Raw genomic sequence first — 23,894 nt, 5'->3', positions numbered from 1 at the left:
TGTCATTGAGGGGAAGCCTTATTGCCAATTTACATTGATTATAGTCTATTGATGAGGAAGTTGTGGATCTAGCTACAGCGTTGAGCAGAGACCCAATTCCCCAAGTTTGATGATACGTTTGGTGGGGATGATGGTGTTGAACGATGAGCTGTAGTTGATGAACAACAGCCTGGCGTATGTGTTCTTATTGTCCAAATAGTCCATTGCAGAGCGGACAGCCTGTGAGATTGCATCCCCAGTTGGCAAATTGTAATGGTTCCAGTGCGATCACATCCTTCCTATGGTATTGTGTCCAGAGTCACACACTGTACTCATGCTGCGATCTAACCAATATTTTATAATGTCATGCTTTAACCTCTCTGTACATATTCTATGCTCCTGCTAATGGACGTAAGTGTTCACCATGCCTGTTAACCACTTATCCACCTGTGCTATCCCTTTTAGCTGTCCTTCTACTTGTACACCGTGGTCCTTCTGCTCTTCAGTACTACTTGGAATTCTTCCATTTATTATATATATGATCGGGCAATATAATAACTCACAAACTCTTTTGCTTCACACTTATCAAGATTACATTTTGTGCCTGGATGAGAATTAAGACAACCAGTGAGCTATTGCACTGAGGGTTTAGCTGATGAAGGTACAGCTGTCCAAAACAGCAAGAAGGCAAGATTATAAGGAGCACAGTCATCAAAGTGGCTAATAGTGTTGGAAGAGTTTACAAAGGACAAGATCAAAGAGTGATTTGAAAATAAGTCTATGAATATTAAAACAGAGGAATTGTTTAAGTGGAAGCCAATGCACAGGGATCAATAAACACTAGGATAATGGACAACTGGGCTTAATCTAAATTAGGGTTTTACAAAACTTTTTTTTGGATGTTAGAACTCCATTATATTTCTTAATTCTCATCCAGGCATTCTTGTGACTTGTTTGCATGAGGCTTCCAATTTCATTCTCATTAACGTTGAGTTTAGTTTCTTTGTACCATGGATTTCTGTCAAGTATAACAGAGAATATTGTTATCCTCGTCAATTTCATTTATCTTTTTAAAACCTACCCAGAAAATCTGTGCAAAGCTAACAGAGCCACATTTATTGCTCATGACTTGTTGCCCCAAAGGCATTAGAAATCACAGAAATGAATCATGTGCATGAACAATTTGAATAAGGCTAATAAAATCTCATTTGCAAAGGTCAATATTGAACCAAGGGTTTTTTTTCAACAAGGGCACTTTTCTGATGCTAGCCTTTAAATATTTTAAATTCAGTTTTGCAAATTGCTTTTATGGGATTTGGACTCCAGGATCTAAACTTATCTCTTTTTTTGAACCATAACTCATACTATTCCTTATCAACCCCTCCGAAAGGTTAGATCGCATGTGATCCAAGGAGAGATAGCTTACTGGATGCAGAATATACTTCATGGTAGGAAGCAGAGGGTGTTGGTGTAAGGTAGTTTTTCAGATTGGAGGCTTGTGTCTTGTGGTGTTCCTCAGGGATCAGTGCTGGGCCCATTGCTGTTTGTCAATCTAAATCAATGACTTAGTTGTGAATGTACAAGGCATGATTAGTAAGTTTGCAGATGTCGCTAAAATAGGTGGTATCATCAACAGTAAAGATGGTTATCAAGAATTACATCTTTAATCTTGATCAGCCGGATAAGTGGGCCAAAGAATGGCAAATGACGTTTAATTTGGATAGTGTGAGGTATTGCATTTTGGGTAGTCAAGCCAGGGTAACACCTTCACAGTGCAAGGTAAGGCTCTGGGAGCATTGTAGAAACATAGAAAATAGGCGCAGGAGTAGGCCATTTGGCCCTTTGAGCCAGCACCGCCATTCAATATGATCATGGCTGATCATCCAAAATCAGTACCCCGTTACTGCTTTTTCCCCTATATCCCTTGATTCCGTTCGCCCTAAGAGCTATATCCAACTCTCTCTTAGAAACATAGAAATTAGTTGCAAGAGTAGGCCATTCGGCCCTTCGAGCCTGCACCGCCATTCAATATGATCATGGCTGATCATCCAACTCAGTATCCCGTACCTGCCTTCTCTCCATACCCTCTGATCCCCTTAGCCACAAGGGCCACATCTAACTCCCTCTTAAATATAGCCAATGAACTGGCCTCAACAACCCTCTGTGGCAGAGAGTTCCAGAGATTCACCACTCTCTGTGTGAAAAAAGTTTTTCTCATCTCGGCTTTAAAGGACTTCCCCCTTATCCTTAAGCTGTGACCCCTTGTCCTGGACTTCCCCAACATCGGGAACAATCTTCCTGCATCTAGCCTGTCCAACCCGTTAAGAATTTTGTAAGTTTCTATAAGATCTCCTCTCAACCTCCTAAATTCTAGAGAGTATAAACCAAGTCTATCCAGTCTTTCTTCATAAGACAGTCCTGACATCCCAGGAATCAGTCTGGTGAACCTTCTCTGCACTCCCTCTATGGCAATAATGTCCTTCCTCAGATTTGGAGACCAAAACTGTACGCAATACTCCAGGTGTGGTCTCACCAAGACCGTGTTCAACTGCAGTAGAACCTCCCTGCTCCAATACTCAAATCCTTTTGCTATGAAAGCTAACATACCATTCGCTTCCTTCACTGCCTGCAGCACCTGCATGCCTACTTTTAATGACTGGTGTACCATGACACCCAGGTCTCGCTGCATCTCCCCTTTTCCAAATCGGCCACCATTTAGATAAAAGTCTGCTTTCCTGTTTTTGCCACCAAAATGGATAACCTCACATTTATCCACATTATACTGCATCTGCCAAACATTTGCCCACTCACCCAGCCTATCCAATTCACCTTGCAGTCTCCTAGCATCCTCCTCACAGCTAACACTGCCCCCCAACTTAGTGTCATCCGCAAAGTTGGAGATATTGCCTTCAATTCCCTCATCCAGATCATTAATATATATTGTAAATAGCTGGGGTCCCAGCACTGAGCTTTGCGGTACCCCACTAGTCACTGCCCGCCATTGTGAAAAGGACCGGTTTACTCCTACTCTTTGCTTCCTGTTTGCCAGACAGTTCTCTATCCACATAAATACTGAACCCCCAATGCCGTGTGCTTTAAGTTTGTATACTAATCTCTTATGTGGGACCTTGTCGAAAGCCTTCTGGAAGTCCAGATACACCACATCCACTGGTTCTCCCCTATCCACGGTACTAGTTACATCCTCGAAAAATTCTATAAGATTCGTCAGACATGATTTACCTTTCGTAAATCCATGCTGACTTTGTCCAATGATTTCACACTTTCCAAATGTGCTGCTATCCCATCTTTAATAACTGCTCTAGCAGTTTCCCCACTACCGATGTTAGACTAACTGGTCTGTAATTCCCCGTTTTCTCTCTCCCTCCCTTCTTAAAAAGTGGGGTTACGTTTGCTACCCCCAATCCTCAGGAACTACTCCAGAATCTAAAGAGTTTCCTTAAGTACTCTGGGATGCAGCCTATCTGGCCCTGGGGATTTATCGGCCTTTAATTCATTCAATTTACCCAACACCACTTCCCGACTAACCTGGATTTCACTCAATTCCTCCATCTCCTTTGACCCGTGGTCCCCTGCTATTTCCGGCAGATTATTTATGTCTTCCTTAGTGAACACGAAACCAAAGTAGTTATTCAATTGGTCCGCCATATCCTTGTTCCCCATGATCAACTCACCTGTGAAAACCTTTTTCACACAGCGAGTGGTGAATCTCTGGAACTCTCTGCCACAGAGGGTAGTTGAGGCCAGTTCATTGGCTATATTTAAGAGGGAGTTAGATGTGGCCCTTGTGGCTAAGGGGATCAGAGGGTATGGAGAGAAGGCAGGTACGGGATACTGAGTTGGATGATCAGCCATGATCAGGCTCGAAGGGCCGAATGGCCTACTCCTGCACCTAATTTCTATGTTTCTATGTTTCTGACTGCAAGGGACCTACATTTGTTTTAACTAATCTCTTTCTTTTCACATATCTATAAAAACTTTTGCAGTCAGTTTTTATGTTCCCTGCCAGTTTCCTTTCATAATCTATTTTTCCTTTCCTAATTAAGCCCTTTGTCCTCCTCTGCTGGTCTCTGAATTTCTCCCAGTCCTCCGGTATGCTGCTTTTTCTGGCTAATTTGTACGCATCATCCTTCGCTTTGATACTATCCCTGATTTCCCTTGTTATCCACGGATGCACTACCTTCCCTGATTTATTCTTTTGCCAAACTGGGATGAACAATTTTTGTAGTTCATCCATGCAGTCTTTAAATGTCTTCCATTGCATATCCACCGTCAACCCTTTTAGAATTAATTGCCAGTCAATCTTGGCCAATTCACGTCTCATACCCTCAAAGTTACCTTTCTTTAAGTTCAGAACCATTGTTTCTGAATTAACAATGTCACTCTCCATCCTAATGAAGAACTCAACCATATTATTGTCACTCTTGCCCAAGGGGGCACGTACAACAAGACTGCTAACTAACCCTTCCTCATTACTCAATACCCAGTCTAAAATAGCCTGCTCTCTCGTTGGTTCCTCTACATGTTGATTTAGATAACTATCCCGCATACATTCCAAGAAATCCTCTTCCTCAGCACCCCTGCCAATTTGATTCACCCAATCTATATGTAGATTGAAGTCACCCATTATAACTCTTTTGCCTTTGTCGCACGCATTTCTAATTTCCTGTTTGATACCATCTCCAACTTCACTACTACTGTTAGGTGGCTTGTACACAACACCCACCAGCGTTTTCTGCCCCTTAGTGTTTCGCAGCTCTACCCATACCGATTCCACATCCTGCAAACTAATGTCCTTCCTTTCCATTGCGTTAATCTCCTCTCTAACCAGCAACGCTACGCCACCTCCTTTTCCTTTCTGTCTATCCCTCCTGAATATTGAATATCCCTGGATGTTCAGCTCCCAGCCTTGGTCACCCTGGAGCCATGTCTCCGTGATCCCAACTATATCATAATCATTAATGGCTATCTGCACGTTCAACTCATCCACCTTATTACGAATACTCCTTGCATTGAGACACAAAGCCTTCAGGCTTGTTTTTACAACACTCTTACAACACCAGTATGCATATAGGGCTAATAGATCTACAGAGGATGCCATAAACACTGTCCTCCATGCTGCACTACAACACCTAGAGGAGAAGGGGTCATATGTCAGGATGCTTTTTGTTGATTACAGCTCAGCTTTTAATACAATCATACCCAGCAAGCTGATCACAAAAAATGCTAGACCTTGGCCTCAGCAGTCAACTGTGTCGGTGGATATTGGACTTTCTCAGTGAACGCCCACAGATGGTGAGACTTGGAACCTACACCTCGACATCCCTGACCCTCAGCACAGGAGCACCGCAGTGCTGTGTGCCCAGTCCGCTCCTCCATGCCCTATACACACATGACTGCTTGCCCCATCACCCCGCAAATAGGATCATAATTTGCGGACGATACAACCGTGGTGGGGCTCATCTCAAATGGGAACGAGGTCGCCTATAGAGAGGAGGTGCACAGACTTTCTGAGTGATGTGCTCACAACAATCTCTCTCTGAACACTAAAAAGAGAAAGGAGATCATCACTGATTTCAGGCGACATAGAGCGGAGCTCAGGCCACTGGAGATAGGGGGCGAGGAGGTGGAGAGGGTGCCTAGTTTTAAATTTCTGGGGATCAACATCAGTGAGGATCTTAAATGGTCTGTGAACTCTGCTGTAGTTGTAAAAAAAGGCGCAACAGAGACTTTACTTCCTCAGAACACTGAGGAAGGCCCATCTGTCTGCTAAACTGCTGGAGTCTTTCTACCGCTGTTCGGTAGAAAGCATACTGACTTACTGCATAACTGCCTGGTTTGGGAACTGTTCAGCAGCTGACAGAGCAGCTCTCCAGAGGGTGATAAAAACTGCCCAGGGTATCATTGGACTCCCCCTGCCCCCCCTGGAGGACATTTTCCACTCCAGATGCCGCAGCAGGACCTGTAATATCGTGAAAGACATTACACATCCTTGTCACCACCTTTTCACACTGCTGCCCTCAGGAAAAAGGTACAGGTCGCTAAAGTCACGCACTGCCAGACTCAAGAACAGCTTTTACCCATCAGCAATCTTGGAACTGAACTCTGTCTCGGGAGCGGGTTATGGGGAAGGAGGGGGTTTGGGAGACAGTATTAATTTATGTAAATGTGAATCCATGGGTGGGTTTGGGGAGGGAGGGAGTGTAAAAAGTATGAGTATGTGAATGTTTGAAGTTCTTTTAAATGGAGAGACACAGTAATCTCGTTGTATGTGACACATGCAATGACAATAAAGCATTCTGATTCTGATTCTGATACAATTATGTTGAAAAGTGACCGTTTTTGATTTTTGCCCTGGTTTTGTCTGCCTGCCACTTTTACTTTTCACCTTGCTACCTATTGCTTCTACCCTCATTTTACACCCCCCTGCCTCTCTGCTCTTGTACCCATCCCCCTACCACATTAGTTTAAATCCTCCCCGACAGCACTAGCAAACACTCCCCCAAAGACATTGGTTCCATTCCAGCCCAGGTGCAGACCGTCCTGTTTGTACTGGTCCCACCTCCCCCAGAACTGGTTCCAATGCCCTAAAAATTTGAATCCCTCCCCCTTGCACTATTTTTCAAGCCACGTATTCATCAGCAATATCCTCCTATTTCTACTCTGACTGGCCCATGGTACTGGTAGTAATCCAGAGATTATTACCTTTGAGGTCCTACTTTTAAGTTTATCTCCTAGCTCCCTAAATTCATCTTGTAGGACCTCATCCCTTTTTTTACCTATATCGTTGGTGCCAATATGCACCACGACAACTGGCTGTTCACCCTCCCCCTCCAGAATGTTCTGCAGCCATTCAGTGACATCCCTGACCCTTGCACCAGGGAGGCAACATACCATCCTGGAGTCTCGTTTGCGGCCGCAGAAACACCTATCTATTCCCCTGACAATTGAATCCCCTATTACTATTGCCCTTCCACTCTTTTTCCCCCCCTCATGTGCCGCAGAACCACCCATGGTGCCATGTATCTTGAATACATTTGTAAAGCAGAGGGATCTAGAAGCACAAGTACATTGTTCCCTAAAAATGGCATCACACATAGAGGGTCATGAAGACGGCTTTTGGCACATTGGCCATCATCAGTTAGGGAATTGACTGTGGAAGTTGGGTCGTTACGTTATAGTTGTACAAGATGCTGGTTTGTGTATACTTGGAGTATTGAGTTCAACATTGATCACCCTGCTAAATGAAATATGTCATTTAGCTGGAAATTGTGCAGTGAAGATTTACTGAGAAGGTTGCCTGGACTTGAGGTATTCAACTATAAGGAGAGGTTGATCAGGCTAGGTCTTAATTCCTTGTAGCGCAGGAGCTGAGAATTGATACTATAGAGCTGTATAAAATCATAAGGGGAATAGATAAACCCAATAAACAGAGTCTTTTTTCCAAGGGTAGAGAAATCAAGAGCTGGACAGTTTAGGTTTAATGTGAGAGGGGAACGATATAATGGGAACCCAAAGGGCGGCTTTATCCACACAGAGGATGGCAGATGTATGAACAAGGTGCCAGAGGAAGTAGTTGCAGCAGGTACATTAATAACATTTAAAATACACTTGGACAGGTACATGGATAGTAAAGAGGGATACGGGCCAAACATGGGTAAATGAGATGAGCTTAGGTGGGACACTTGGTCAGCATGGACGGGCTGTGCCAAAGGCCCATTTCAGTTCTGTATGATAGTATGACTGTGACCAACTGCTTATTGCTTTGTCTAAAAGCAAGTTGTTCACTCCCACAAGAAGAGCATCGAGGTGGTTAAAGCATGACCGACTCTCTAACTTTCCCCATCAACATTTCAACATGTTCCCAATTTTTGGAAATTGCCCTGTATTTTATATGTGTATCATTATTGAGACTATCTTCTTCAACATTCATTGAGAAATATTCACTGAGGACCTCACCATCCCTTGTGGCTCGTGCAAATATCTCCAATTTGTTCTGTGAGGCTTTATTCTCTTCCTTGTACTGTAACTCGTTTTCTCTGAATATATTGTACTTATAAAATCATTTTGATTCTCCTTAATCTTCTCTGCCAAAGCTATCTCATGCTCCCTTTTCTTGAATAATACTCCAGGTTTGCATATACAAAAATGATTTTGGAGCTAAACAAAGAATGCAACTTTGTTCTATGCAAGGTATGACTCTTGGTTTATATTTATGCAGTTATATACAGTTCACTTCATTTCACACACATGAAATAACTTTCATAGTGCAAACATATGTTGACTCTGGATGTACTTAGATGTTGTGACTCTACATTGCAGAGTTAAGTTACTTGACTTCATGTTCAAGTCTGATAAAGCAAGCCACAGCCAGAAAATGGTGAGAAATGATTTACACAGCAATACTTTAAAACCATCAGAATAGCAAAGGATGCAAAGAAAGTCAATTTTCTCACTTTAATCGGATTGCTACTATATCTGCAAGGACCAATTTGTGTGCAGATTTAAATCCCAACTGCATAACTACACAGACTCATGGAAAATTAACAGTTCATCATGGGACTTGCGTTAAGGTTGCTGTATGTATTATTTTCAGAGAGTAAGCAGATACAAAAACATGTTAGATGTATGGTATTGCAAAGTAAATCTACAAAAGAAACAACTACTGCAGCTCACCCACGTAACAAAACATTTGGTTAATTAAAATATCTCCATTTTCCCTTTCAAAACCAAAAGGTGTATTTAGGCATTCATATTCCTTGGAATATTTATCAAATTTCCCTTACATTCTGCAAAATCAGCACTTACAATTGTTCCAAGATTTTATATTGTCTCGTATGTCAAGTGTGCATATTACCAATTCTTTTCCTGGTAATCTGACAGAGATAGAGATCTTTTGTGAAGGATCCATAGGAACTGAATGCAAGGCTGGTCAAAGAGCTTTTCGAACAAGGAGATTTAAGTTCATTGCAGCTAAGTATTTTTCATTTAAAGCTTTAGAATTGATTAAAAAATATATATTTCTTTGTTCATTGACCTATTGATCAACTTCTTTTCATCTTGAAAGCAAAAGGTACTGACAGCTTGGCAGAACATAAAAGGAAAATGCTATAAGCAAAGTACCGTATCATTTCACCATCTTATAATCTTTGATTGATCTTTAATGCAATAACCAGCTTGTAGAATGATCTGCAAGTCATTATATTACAAGAGTTCACTCTTGCCTCATGGGATAGTGCATCAGAAACTCTGTATTAAAATTAATTAATTTTGTTGGTATTTGCTGCTATTGGTGCATTGATGTGTCAGAAATATTATTAATATTATCTATAACCAGGAAAGGTCTTCAGGAGGGTATCCATGGCTCATTCATTGTTAACTGGAATACATCAAGGGCTTCATAAGCTCTAGGAGCAGAATTTGGCCATTCAGCCCATCAAGTCTACTCCGCACTTCAATCATGGCTGATCTATTTTCCCCTCTCGATTCCATTCTCCTGCATTTGCCCCATAACCCCTGACATCCTTACTAATCAAGAATCTGTCATTCCCCACCTTAAAAATATCCATTTTGGCCTCCACAGCCATCTGTGACAATGAATTCCACCACCCTCTGACCAAAGAAATTCCTCCTCATCTCCTTTCAATGTCCTTTTATTCTGAGGCTATGGCCTCTGATCCTAGACTCTCCCACTAGTGGAAACACCCTCTTCCCATTCACTCTATTCAGGCCTTTCGCTATTCAGTAAGTTTCAATGACGTGCCCCCTCATCCTTCTAAACTCCAGTGAGTTGGGAGGGGGCAGTATCCCTGCTGAAACTTTTAAACTTGATTGAGAGAAAATGCAGACTTTAATTCACAGCTTCATGTCCTACATCAGGGACGAGGAGAACATTCCAGAGGATCTCAGAGGTGCCATTAATTTTCACAATTTTCATGAAGGGAAACATGGAATTGACTGAAGAGTTGCACTGAAGTCACACTGTGGATCTCAGCCATCCAGAGGCATAATTATATGATTTTCAGCATATGATAGTTCCAAGTTAAGAAGCAACACCAACAATGCATATGGCCTTTTAAATTACTCAAATGTTTTTGACTGTGAGTCATGATCATTCTGGAATATCCTTCTCATGTTTGGCTGGTGTCAGAACTTCATGTTCATCTCATATCTACGCAATGAGGACAAATAGTAAGATTAAACGAGAACTTACCAGTTTGAAGTTTGATCTGTATTTTATGAGGAGTTACGATGAGGGATTACGTGAAGAACCCGCTCAGCACGCATGCGCGGCATACTTCAAAGCAGCGGTGTGGAATCACAGATAGACACAGTTATTGAAGTAAACATAGTAAAGACAAGGAGACATCAGTTTATGAATTTGACCCATATTATTGAGGGTGGGAGCGGAGGGCACGTAATCCCTCATCGTAACTCCTCATAAAATAGAGATCAAACTTCAAACTGGTAAGTTCTCGTTTAATCTTACTATTTTACTTCGGAGTCACGTGAGTGATTCCGTGAAGATTTCAAAGCTCTGTGATTTCAAACCGTGTAACAGTTATTACTACATCACTGCCGAAGTCTTTGAGGGAGGAAGTGTGTTATCGTAATCAACCAATGAATCTGTTTGTAGAAAAACACAATGTTTTTTTTTAACAATAACAACAAAGGAATTAAATTGTTCCCCTGGGCTTAAATTAAATATTTGCAGTCTGTAAAATCTTTCCTGCAACTAAAACAGGTTTTGCCAACGGCTTATTATAACATTTTCTGAACGGTCTTTCCCCCCACCATCCTGCTGTAGCCAGGATGTGGTCTATAGGCACGTCCATTCTTTTAGCCGTTGACGTGGATGCTGCCCTGGTGGAATGAAATTTGTACATGTTAGTTTTTATCCCAGCAGCTTTTAGCACCTGCTTGAGCCATCTCGAAATGGTTTGGCTCGTCACCCGACCATAAGGTTTTTTATGACTGACCCACAAGACTTTTCATCTCCCTCGAATATTTTGGTTGTGTCTATGTAGGATAGTAGGGTCATGGCACATAACCGTGTTTCTGGCGGGTAAGCCCGGAATTCCACGACTGGATTAGGTGTTCCTGGTCTGCTCTGTTTGATCATTCCCTGGATAACGACAGAGATCTGGTCTGGAGCTGTGAGCATGGTGTCCAGTCGCAATAGGTGTATTTACTGGACCCTCTGTGCAGATACAAGTGCCATCAACATGAGTGTTTTGAGCATAGATTGTTCCAGGTTGAGGGATCTGGCTGGTGGCCATCCCCTGAGGTATGTCAGGACCACACTGACATCCCATGTATGGGTGTACCTTGGTCTAGGGGGTTAGAGTTGTAAATACCCTTGATTAGTTTGACCACCAGCGAGTGGGACCCCATGGCCAGTTGTCCTGGAGCTGGTTTTAAATAGACAGGCAGGGCACTTCTAGCTGTGTTGATGGCTCTGTAGCTGAGTCCTTCATCATGGTGAAGGTTCGCCAGGAATTCCAGTATGTTGGTAACTGTAGCGGTTGAGTAGGTGGTCCCTGTATCCAAGCAGTACTTCTCCCATTTTTTGATGCTGGACAAGTGCTGTTTTTTAGTGGATGTTCAGAGGGATGCTGACATGGTGTCGATGGTTTGTTCTGATAATCCCAGTCCCAGAAGTGGTTTGTGCAGAATCTGCAACCCAGGAGTTTGATTTTTTCATGGCACGGGTGGCTTGTGCCCGACACTGGGTGTTAATAACTCTGGGTCACTGGGGAATACCATCGGAGTTTCAACAACCATGTCATGGAGTATTGGGAACCATGGCTGCGTAGGCCAGTCGGGTGCTATCAAAATACCTGAAGCAGAGTCCATTTGTATTGTGCGTAGTCCCCGACTGATGAGGCAGAAGGGAGGAAATGCATAGAAGAAGAATTTCCCCAATCCAGCGCGAACGCATCTACCGCTGCTGCCTCAGGTCTGGTTCCCAAGCGACATACATAGGTACCTGGTGATTTAGCCTTGATGCAAATAAATCGATATCTGGCGTGCCATATTGCTTGATAACTTTTGCGAAATGTTTTTCGATGTTGTCATTAAATTTACGTGGCCTGGTGTCTGCCACAGCATTTAGCTTACCTGGCAGGTAAGTTGCTGATAGCCAAATATGTCTTTCGACACACCATTGCCAAATTGTGTTGACCAACTTGTCGCATTATACCGATTTTATGCCGTCCATATGGTTAATGTAGGCCACCACCGTAGTATTTATCTATTTGTAACCGTACATGCAAGTGATGCATATTTGTGCATAAGCTTTAAACCATAAAAGTCACCCATCTCTAGATAATTAATGCCCAGTGTAAGTGGTAATGATGACTCCGGGTTAGTCCATCTGTTACCTGTGCTAGATATAGAGTTAGTTGCTCCCCAGCCTTGAGCACTGGCATCTGTTTGGATAACTAACATAGGGTTAGTGATGACAATAGAGCTGTAAACTATGCCAAACGTTTTTTGCCCACCACTGTAGTTCTGATATTGCTTCAGTGGGTAACTTCATGACACGATCATAATGACCTGTATGTTGTTTTTGGTGCAAAGGTCCGAATTATGTAGCCGGAAAATGCTGCTACCATTTTTCCAATTACTCTGTTACTTGTTGAGTAGTTGGTAGTTTGTTGACCATTAAATTGTTGCATGATTGTGCCAATTCAACTATTTTGTCTCTTGGCAATGTTACAGTCACGTAGACTGAATTAATTGTGAAGCCCAAGTAGTCCATGATTGTGGATGCTTAAACTTAGATTTATCTGGATGTAAGACAATCCCAGGGTTTCGAATAACTGTTTTGTAGCTGACACAGCTAACATAGTCAATTCCATGGTCTTGCCTACCATTTAAGACATCGCTTTAAACTGCTATAGCTGCCCCATCCAGGTAAATTTCAGGTATCTGCGATTATCCTTGTTAATGGTACTAAATAGTAAACATCTTTAAGATCAATGCTTGCCATGAAGTATCCTTTGGAATGTAGTTGTTTGGCAGTAACAACTGTTTCCATTTTGAAATGTATATACTTAACAAACATATTTAGTGAAGTTAAGTCAATGATGATGCGACATCCACCATCTTGTTCGGGTTTAGTGAATATATTGCAAGGGTTCAGGTTTTCCCATGATACCCTTTGTAATTAGTCTCACCAGTTCAGCTTGTCCCTCTCGTTTCTTTAACGGAGAGGGGAAAATACCCTCTGGGGTGAATGTTGACCTGGTGGCAATTTTTCTAGTATGAATTGTATTTGTATCCACTAATGCCATTGAGTATATACTGATCACTCGTGATAGACTCCCGTGTGTTAGTATTACTCTATATGCTGGTAGGAACCAGACCCACCTACCTCCATGGTTATGGGTATTCTTCTGTTTCCTGCCGTTCCAACGAGTGTTGCACGTCGTCTGACGTGGCGGTGACGTTGGGGGGTGGCACATTTTCCATGGGGTCCGCTCTGGGCCCTGGTCTAAAGAAGACTTTCGGTGATAGAATGCGGACCCCGAGCTTTCATCAGTCCCATATGTAGACGTCGACTGATGGACGCGATGGGGTGCTGCTGCTTATTGTTTTTGGTTTTGCTCGTCCCGGGGCCTGCCCTCATGAGACCGAAAGCTTGTTAAGGCCTCTCCATATCCTTCATATGCTTTGTGAGGTTTTTGCCAGAGAGCAGTGGGTCTGGCTCAGTGACTGGGGTTTTGCACAACCCCGCAAATTTAGGATTTTATGGCAGGTCTTATGATTTGCTGCGCATGCGTGCTGAGCGGGTTCTTCACGGAATCACTCACGTGACTCCGAAGTAAAATGAGATATCATCCACACCCAAGGGTCCACAGCAGAACAAATTTCAGTGCAAACCAATGCCATGCAAGGCAGCACCATTGCCCCAACAGTTTTCCAAATTATTCTCATTGTAATTACTGAAGCATTGATAGTGATGTTGAATTTCATCATTGTTTCCTGGCTTCATTGAGAAGTGACTTTGTGGTATATGACACATTTTACTTTTTCCAGGTCTTATCATAGAACCTTTAGACTTTAGACTTTAGAGATACAGCACGGAAATAGGCCCTTCGGCTCACCAAGACCGTGCCGACCAGCGATCATCCTGTACACCAGCACTATCCTACATACTGGGGATAATTTGCAATTTTACCAAAGCCAATTAACCTACAAACCTGTTTGGCTTTAGTGTGTGGGAGTAAACCAAAGTACATACAGAAAACGGTATCCGGACGTGGCGTCGAAGGACAAGATGCCGAAACGAAGAAGAGGAAGCTAAATAACCGAATGGAAATGACGCCGAAAAATCAAATAACCGAAAGGGCGGGTCGCCGAAAAACCAACTAACCGAATGGGCAGAGCGCCGAAAAGCCAACTAACCAAACAGAAACAATGCCAAAAAGTCAACTCACTGAAAGGGCAGATCGCCGAAAAGCCAACTAACCGAACGGGTGGATCGCGGAAAAGCCAACTCACAGAATGACGCATCGCCGAAAACCCCAAAAACGGACATGACGTCGCCGGAGTGCGGAACTTGTCAGCGATTGGTCCAGACCCCTGTGTCCATCACATCACTGGCCGGGGGAGACGGGAGGGTGGGGGTCATTTTTTAATTTTCCTTCGCCGCTTTTGGACTTTCCTGAATATAAAATAAAACCTTGAGCGATTGGAACTTTCGATTGATTTAACAAAATAATAATCCAAGTTGGTTCCATAGCTATTTACACCAACTGTAACAATTATATTTTGACTACCACAATACATTTACATACACCACCGTGCATCTTGAAGGCCAGTGGTCCTTTTGGGTGTGAATCGAGAAACCAGTCGAAATAAAATACTTTTTTAAAGAATGTCTTAGCTCCCTGAGTCAGTTCAGTGATATGAGTCAGGGGCCGCGGAACGTTTTTGAAAGTGGGGATGCTGAGCAATCACTGATCACCGGCCTCGGGGGTAACCGGTGAGGGAGCGGAGCGACCGAGCGGGGGGTGAGTGGCACAATTATTATTTTTTCTTGATGCTCGACCTCCAAAAACTGGGGGATAATACAAGCCTTCCCCCAACTCAAAAAGTGGGTGGACATATCCCCCACCCGTTTCCATTTGGATATTTGGCTTCCACTTCTTCACTTATGCATCTCGTCCTTCGACACCACCTCCGCACACGAGAGAAAACCTATGTTGGCACAAAGAGAACCTATAAACTCCATACAGACAGAACCCATAGTTAGGATCGTACTGGGGTCTCTGGCTCTGTAAGGCAGCAACTCTACCGCTGTATCATTGTGCCAACTTCAGCCATAGTGCCATACAGTGTGGAAACAGGACCTTCAGCCCAACTTGACCACACCAACCAACATGCGCCATCTACAATAGTCCCACCTATTTGCATTTGGCCCATATCCCTCTAAACATCCTATCCATGTACCTATCCAAATGTTTCTTAAACGTGTGATAGTACTTGGCTCCAGCGGCTCATTCCAAACACCTACCACTCATAGTGGAAAAAAAAGTTGCCCCTATTCAATCTTTCTCCTCTCACCTTAAAACAATGCCACCTGTTTCTCGATTCCCCTATTCTGGGTAAAAAACTGTGCATTTAACATATCTATTCCTCTCGTGATATGGTAAACCTCTATAAGATCACCCCTCATCCTCCTGCATTGCAAGGAATAAAGTCCAAGCCTGCTCAACCTCTCCCTAGAGCTCAGGCCCTCGAGTCTTTGTAAACCTTTTTCTGCACCCTCTCCAGCTTAACAACATCTTTCCTATAACATGGTGACCTAAACTGAACACAAATTTCTAAATATGGCCCCACCAATGTCTTGTACAACTGTAACATGACCTTCCAACTTCTTTACTCAAAACTCTAACTGATGAAGGCCACCCTATCTATTTCGTGACCTTCGTGACCTTCGTGACCACCCTATCTATTTCTGGTGCCACTTTTAAGGAACTCTGTTCCTGCACTCTTAGATCCCTCTGCTCTACAACAATCCTAGACTCCTGCCATTCACTGAAAAAACAGGCTTTCAGTCCATCGAGTCCACGCCAACGACCGATCACCCATTCACATACTAGTTCTATGTTTAGTTGAGAGATACAGCATGGAAACAGGCCCACTTTTGACTTCCCAAAATGCAACACCTCACACTTCTCTGTATTAAACTGCATTACCATACAGTCCACCCATTTTTTGACAACCAATATTCTACAATACCAATCACTTTTGTATCATCTGCAAACTTACTAATCATGCCTTGTATGTTCTCATCCAAATCATTGATATAGATGGCAAACGGTACTGAACTCTGAGGCACACCCCAAGTCACGGGCCCAAAAAGAACCTTCCACTATTTGCTTCCTTCCTTGAAACTAATTTTCTACCTATTCATCTATCTCTCCTTGGATCAGGAGATCCAATGTGATCTAACCTTCCAGCCTACCATGCAGAACCTCGTCGAATGCCTTGCCGAAATCCTTAATTACAACATCTACAGCTCTGCCCTCTTCAATCTTTTTGCTAACATCTTCAAAAAACTCACAGTTTTGTGAGACGTGATTTCCCACGTACAAAACTGTGCTGACTATCCTTAATCAGCCCTTGTCCATTTAAAGGGTGTATGTCTTATCCCTCAGAATACTTCTAGTAACTTTCTGACCACAGATGTTAGGCACACTGGCCTATAGTTCCCAGGCATTTCCTTGCAACCCTTTTTAAATAGAGGTACTACATTTGCCACCCTCCAGTCTTCCGGCACCTCACCGGTATTTAATGATGACTTATAAACCTCAGCCAAAGGACCCACAATTTCCTCTTTAGGGTCCAACAGTGAGAGCTGAGGAGATTTGTCTACCTATGTATTGGGACCTTCAGCACCTCCTCTACCATAATACTGACTGCCTTCAAGACAATTCATTGACTAGAAATACTCATTAAGGACCTTGCCCATCTCCTGTGGTTCTACACACAGTTGACTACTTTGATTGCGTGGGGCCCTGTTCTCTCTCTGTTTACCCTTTTTCCCTTAATGTATTTATAAAATCCCTTGGGATTATCCTTATTCGACTTTATTGTTGCAGAGTGGTGTCAAATGGTGGGATTTGCTTGTCAGAGACTTTTGTTTCATCAAGGGTAATCTGCATACATCAGCTTGATGAGGCAGGAATGTGATGACGTTAGCTCTGGAATGGAGGTAATGAGAATTGGATTGTAAACCTCAAGTCGTCCTCTTGGAAAGAGAAGGAAGATCACTGACAAGCAAGGCTGCATTATTGCTCCAACATTTTTCCAAATCATTTTCATTGTAATGCTGCACCTCACCTCCAACTACCTTTCCCTTGAAGTAGAGCAAATCTAGTGGAAGGCATTTGATGGCTCTCTTATTACCTACATGCCTACCCTGCATTGCTTTTCCTGCCCAACCCAGGGTAGAGTCCGTGAACTGAACTGATATGAATATGTAATTTTCATTCTCAAGGAACTGCCAAAGAAAAAGATATGAAAGCCTGATAACACCCTTACATCTCAGCCAGGTGTAACTCAACAGATTTAAGCATCAACATTTGACGTCAATGTTTTGGTACAATACTGATAGAAAACTGAACTGTCAAAGGTTTAACCTTTTGGGTGAGTCTTTAACTATGCCCTTTTGTGTGAAGCCTGAGAATTGTTATCTCCAGTTTTAATAGCAGCATCCTTCCATCAGTCATTTTGCTCTTGAAGCACCCTGCACAACCCTATCCACAACCCCACCTTCGCAACAAACTACTATGGACTTTGCCCCAAGATTTCACAACATACTTCATGCACTAACAGTCTCATTCACCTACATATAACTGATTATTTATTGTATATTTATTTGTTGTGGTGTATTTGTTAACATGCCTGTAAGGTTGCAGTAAGAATTTTATTGTTCCAGTCCCAGTGCTTATGGCAATTAAACACGCTTGACTCTTGAATTTTAAATATCTCCCAGACTCCTTAGAGCAGGATGCCTTTTTCCTTGTGACCTGGCCAATATCCAGCTCTCAATCAACATCAGTAAAACTTACTTGCCAAATAACTTATCCCAAATATATAGAATGAAAAAGGTTAAATCTGGATAAATGTTTCAAGAAAAATTAATGGCTAAGATATATGTCGGAGGATTGAAAATTTAATTAGATATCTACCTTTTGCTTGCATTATTCCACTGATTATTTTTAAATTAAACTGCTAATTTCTTTAGTAGTTTTATTTTGCTTAGGTGATGCCATGCATCTTATTTAATCGTTGACTATGCAGCATCTGAAAAGATCGTAACTTGCAGATAGGAAGTCGAAGGGTGAACTGTATGTTTTACACAAGTTTATCTAATAATACAACAATTTTGTTCAGCTAGTTAGCCAGAAGGTTTGCTATTGCCAAGGACCATATAGCCAATTATTGATTTATAATAATTTCCAGGAAAGGCTGACTGAAAGAAGACTTCAATAGCTCTTGCTATTTAAACACAGCATAAATTGGCTCAGCTTTGCCTTTGAGACAGAATGAATATGTGCACATAATACCAATTACACTGCAGACAAAACAACTGTTTGCAGGTCATATAGTATGTGTAGAGAGGAAAATAGACGTAACATTTGAGATTGATAATCTTTCATCTGAAACTGTTGAGCATTGCTACCATTGTTATTTAAATTTCAGATTTCCAGTATGTGCAACTTTTTGAAGTAAATGCAAATGAATCAAAATTCTTAATTTAGCAACATCCTCATGACAATTCAAAATACCTCTTCTTTTATTAATTCTGTGGTCTCTATCTTCTTTTGTAACTTTACAATTCACAGCTTAATTTTGATATTTTAAAAAGTGAGTTTTCTAATACGGTTCATTCATTATTCCTTATAGCTTTAGAATGCTCAAAATACATTGAAGATAAACTGCATGTCTAACGTTCATAATGCAATTACAAGACTCCCTTATTCATATTAGGACATACTTTCTGCTTGCTAATCACTTTTTATTGTCTTTGGTTGCATATCAGAATGAAATATGCAAAATGCCTGTAGTTCATTAATCTCCTTCAAGTGCAGTTGTCATGTACAATTAACAAAAGTAGAAATATAAACAATAGTGAACAAACTCAACTTGAAATTAACATGCTTTAAATCAAGCAATAAATCCTTATTAATTCATCATAAATTTACTCAAGTGGCAAAGTAGGGAATTTGTACCAATTGCTGCAGCGTTAATGCATGTTTATTTGGTTTAACTTCATGTTGAGGCATTTTTTGCAGCAAATGTAATGCCACGATGATGCAGGGGTAGAGCTGCTGCCTTTCAGTGCCAGGGACCTGGGTTTGATGCTGACTATGGATGCGGTCTGTATGGAGTTTGTACATTCTACCCGTGACTTGCGTTGATTTTCTCCGAGATCTTCGGTTTCCTGACACACTCCAAAGACGTACAAGTTTCAGGTTAATTGGCTTGGTATAACATAATTTGTCCCTAGTGTGTGTAGGATAGTATTAATGTGTGGGGATCGCTGGCTGGTGTGGACTTGATGGGCCGAAGGGCCTGTTTCCGCTTCTGTATCTCTAAACTAAACAAAATGTCTGCATTTCAGCTTTCTGATAAAAGACCAAAACAGACCAATAAGTCTCAAAACCTTAACCTCAAAATGGAATGTACATGCACTTGAATTTTATTGGTCTAATATCACTCTCATCAGACAGAATTCTCAGGGACAGAAAGTGTTTCTATCATTGGGAATAAAGCATGTATTCTAACCCACCTAGTACCTAATAATGTAATTCAATTTACTACCATGCCTCTTACCAAGTTATTCCAGTCCAGCTGCTGCATTCTATAATGTGAAAAATTGCCCAACTATAACTTGTTCGTAAAAAGTAGGACAAATCTAATCCAGTTAATTACTGCCATATAAAGCAATTTACAATTATTGGTAATATGATGGAAGTTTTCATTGACAGTGGTATCAAGTGGAACTCACTCAACAATAGCCAGCTCACCAATGCCCACTTTGAGTTTTTTCAGACCTCTCTAGTCGACATCTTGTCCCAGCCTTGTTCAAACATGAACCAAAGAGCTGAATTTCAGAACTTAAGTGAAAACCTGTACCCTTAACACCAAGGAAGCATTTTCCATGGTAAAAATGAAGTCAATAGAAACCAAGGGAGAAATGTTCCAAAATTTTGAATCAGACCTCATACAAAGGAAAATGATTGTGTTTTGGAGGACTATCATCCCAGACGCTGCACATTGTTGCAGGAGTTTCTCATAACAGTCACGTTGGTGCAGCAGTAGAGTTGCTGCCCTACAGCAAATGCAGCGCCGGAGACCCAGGTTCGATCCCGATTACGGGTGCTGTCTGTACGGAGTTTGTACGTTCTCCACGTGACCTATGTGGGTTTTCTCCGAGATCTTCGGTTTCCTCCCACATTCCAAAGACGTACAGGTTTGTAGGTTAATTGAATTGGTAAATGTAAAAATTGTCGATAGTGGGTGTAGGATAGTGTTAATGTACGGGGATCACTGGTCGGCATGGGCCGAAGTGCTTGTTTCCGTGCTGTATCTCTAAATTAAACTAAACTAAACAGTATCCTAGGCCAAACCATCTTCAGTTGCTTCATCTATTACTTTTCCTACATCATAAGATCAGAAGTAGGGATGTTTATTGTTGATTGCACCATATTCTATTAGCAACTTCTCAGAAAATGGAATTGTTCGTGCTTGTATGCTAGACATTCAAGCATTGGCCATACACTTCAAAAGTGGTAAATGACAATTACACTGCACAAGATTATGCAAATACCACCTTCAATGACAGACAAACAGACAGACAGACAGACAGACAGACAGACAGACAGAGACAGACCCATTGACCACTCATTTACCCTTATCTTACATCAATTTAATCCATCTTTATTTTTCCCATATTCTTATAAATTCTCCGCAGATTCTACCACTACCTACACACAAGGGCAATTTACAGAGGCCAATTAACCTACCAACCTGCACGTCTTTGGGATGTGGGGCAAAACGGGAACATCAAGTGGTTACAGGAAGAACGCAAAGAATGTGTAGGATTGAAGCCGGGTGCCCGGCACTGTGAAGCAGCAGCTTTACAAGCTGTGCCACTGAGCTGCCAACCAAGAACTTCCTGTGGCATCACCATTAACTAAATGTGACACAGTGGCAGAGTTGCTGACTTATAGCACTAGAAACCCGGGTTTGTTCCTGACTATTGGTGCTGTCCGTACAGATTTTCTACACTTTCCCTGTGACCACATTAATTTTCACCAGGTGCTACAGTTTCTTCCCACATTCCAAAGGCATATAGGTTAATTGGCTTCTGTAAATTGTCCCGAGTGTATAGGATGCGAATGTGGGATATCATAGAACTAATGTACAGAGTGATTGCGGACTCATGAATGAATGAATGAATGAATGAATGAATGAATGAATGAATAAGTTTATTGGCCAAATACAAGGAATTTGCCTTAGTGCTCTGCTCGCAAGTAATAACATTAAGAATAAAGTACTGCTCGCAAGTAACAACATACAGTAAACCATTAAGAATAATACATAAATCATTAAAACATTAAGAATAAAACATTATAGTTTAAACATGTGAATGAAATAAAATACCAGAGCAAAAGGAGGCGACAGACTTTTGGTTATTGAGCTACTGCTCGTGGGAAAAAGCTGTTTTATGTCAGGCTGTGGTGGCTTTGACAGTCCAGAGTTGCCTTCCAGTGGGAAGTGATTCAAAGAGCTTGTGGCCAGGGTGAGAGGGGTCAGAGATGATCTTACCCACTTGCTTCCTGGCCCTTGCAGTGTACAGTCCGTCAATGGGGGAAAGGTTGCAGCCAACAACCTTCTCAGCTGATTGAATAATTCGCTGCAACCTCCGGATGTCGTGCTTGGTGCCAGACCATGACCATGATGGAGAAGGTGAGGACAGGATCTATGATGGCCGTATAGAATTGGACCATCAATGCCTGTGGCAGATTGTGTTTCCTCAGCTCCTCTGTTGGGCCTTTTTGACTGTGGAGTCAATGGTGGCCCCCCATTTAAGGTCCTTGGAGATGATGGTTCCAAGGAATTTAAAGGACTCCACAGATGTGACTGTGGTGTTGTTGATGGTGAGTGGGGGAAGGGGAAGGGGTGCTCTTCTAAAGTCTACTATCAATTACACTGTATTATGAGCATTGAGCTCCAGGTTGTTACGAAGGGACCAGGTCGCCAGCTGTGACACTTCCTGTCTGTAGGCGGATTCCTCTCCATCGTGGATCATCCAATCAGGGTTGTGTCGTCCGCAAACTTGTGAAGCGTGACAGAGGAGTCTGTGGAGGTGCAGTTGTTGGTGTAGAGAGAGTAAAGGAGAGGGGAGAGTACGCAGCCTTGTGGTACTCCTATGCTGAGGGTCTGCAGGTTTGAGATGTGATTTCCCGGCCTCACATGCTGCTTCCTGTCTGTCTGGAAGTTGGTGATCCACTAACAGAGGGGGTACAGGCACAGTCAACTTGGAGAGTTTGGAGTGTAGTAGCTCTGGCACAATGGTGTTGAATGCAGAGCTGAAATCCACAAACAATATCCTTGCATGGGTCCCCGGGCGGTCTAGGTGCTGGAGGCTGAAGTACAGACCTAGATTGACTGCATCATCCACTGATCTATTGGCCTGGTATGCAAACTGCAGGGGGTCCAGCAGAGGGTTTGTGATATTTTTCAGCTGGGCCAGCACAAGTCTTTCAAGGGTCTTCGTGACTACAGAGGTCAGTGCAACAGGCCTGTAGTCATTAAGACCAGTAATCCTTGTCTTTTTGGGTACAGGGACAATAGTGGAGACTTTGAAGCAGGCAGGGACAGTACAGGTTTGCAGGGACTGGTTGAAAATGTCTGTGTAGACCGATGCCAGTTGTTCGGCACAGAGCTTGAGGGTAGAGGGGGAAACATTGTCCGGTCCTGGAGATTTCCTGCTTCTGAATAGCCTCTCCATCTCCTCAATTTCTATTGTTGGTGATGGAGAAGTGGCCAGACTGATGATGGGCAGCAAGGACGGGGTGGGAAGTGGACGAGGGCCCAGTCTTTGCAGACAGGAGTCAGGCTGTGAGTAGGTATGAAGTGGTGATTGGGGAGGAATGGGTAGGGAAGGGCCCAGTCTTTGCAGACTGGAGTCAGGCTGTAAGTGGGTGTTTAGTGGTGATTGGAGAGGGATGGGTGGGAAAGGGCCCAGTTTTTGCAAACTGGAATCAGGCTCTAAATAGGTGTGAAGTGGTGATTGGGGAGGAATGGGTGGGGAAGGGTCCAGTCTTTGCAGACTGGAATCAGGTTGTGAGTAGGTGTGAAGTGGTGATTGGGAAGGGGGCACCAGGGTTAAGTTTCTGTTTGTCGAACCTGCAGTAGAACTCAGGTTGGCTGACGATTGTCCAAGGAGCGAGGCAGATTCCTCTAGTAGCTGGTGATTTCTTGCAAGCCCTTCCAAACTGAACCATATAATATAACCATATAACAATTACAGCACGGAAACAGGCCATCTCGACCCCTCTAGTCCGTGCCGAACACATAATCTCCCCTAGTCCCATATACCTGCGCTCAGACCATAACCCTCCATTCCTTTCCCATCCATATAACTATCCAATTTATTTTTAAATGATAAAAACGAACCTGCCTCCACCACCTTCACTGGAAGCTCATTCCACACAGCTACCACTCTCTGAGTAAAGAAGTTCCCCCTCATGTTACCCCTAAACTTCAGTCCCTTAATTCTCAAGTCATGTCCCCTTGTTTGAATCTTCCCTACTCTCAGTGGGAAAAGCTTTTCCACGTCAACTCTGTCTATCCCTCTCATCATTTTA

Source organism: Amblyraja radiata, chromosome 6 (genome assembly GCF_010909765.2).
Source record: "Amblyraja radiata isolate CabotCenter1 chromosome 6, sAmbRad1.1.pri, whole genome shotgun sequence".
NCBI classification, from domain to species: Eukaryota; Metazoa; Chordata; class Chondrichthyes; order Rajiformes; family Rajidae; genus Amblyraja; species Amblyraja radiata.
This window is presented reverse-complemented; position numbering follows the sequence as displayed.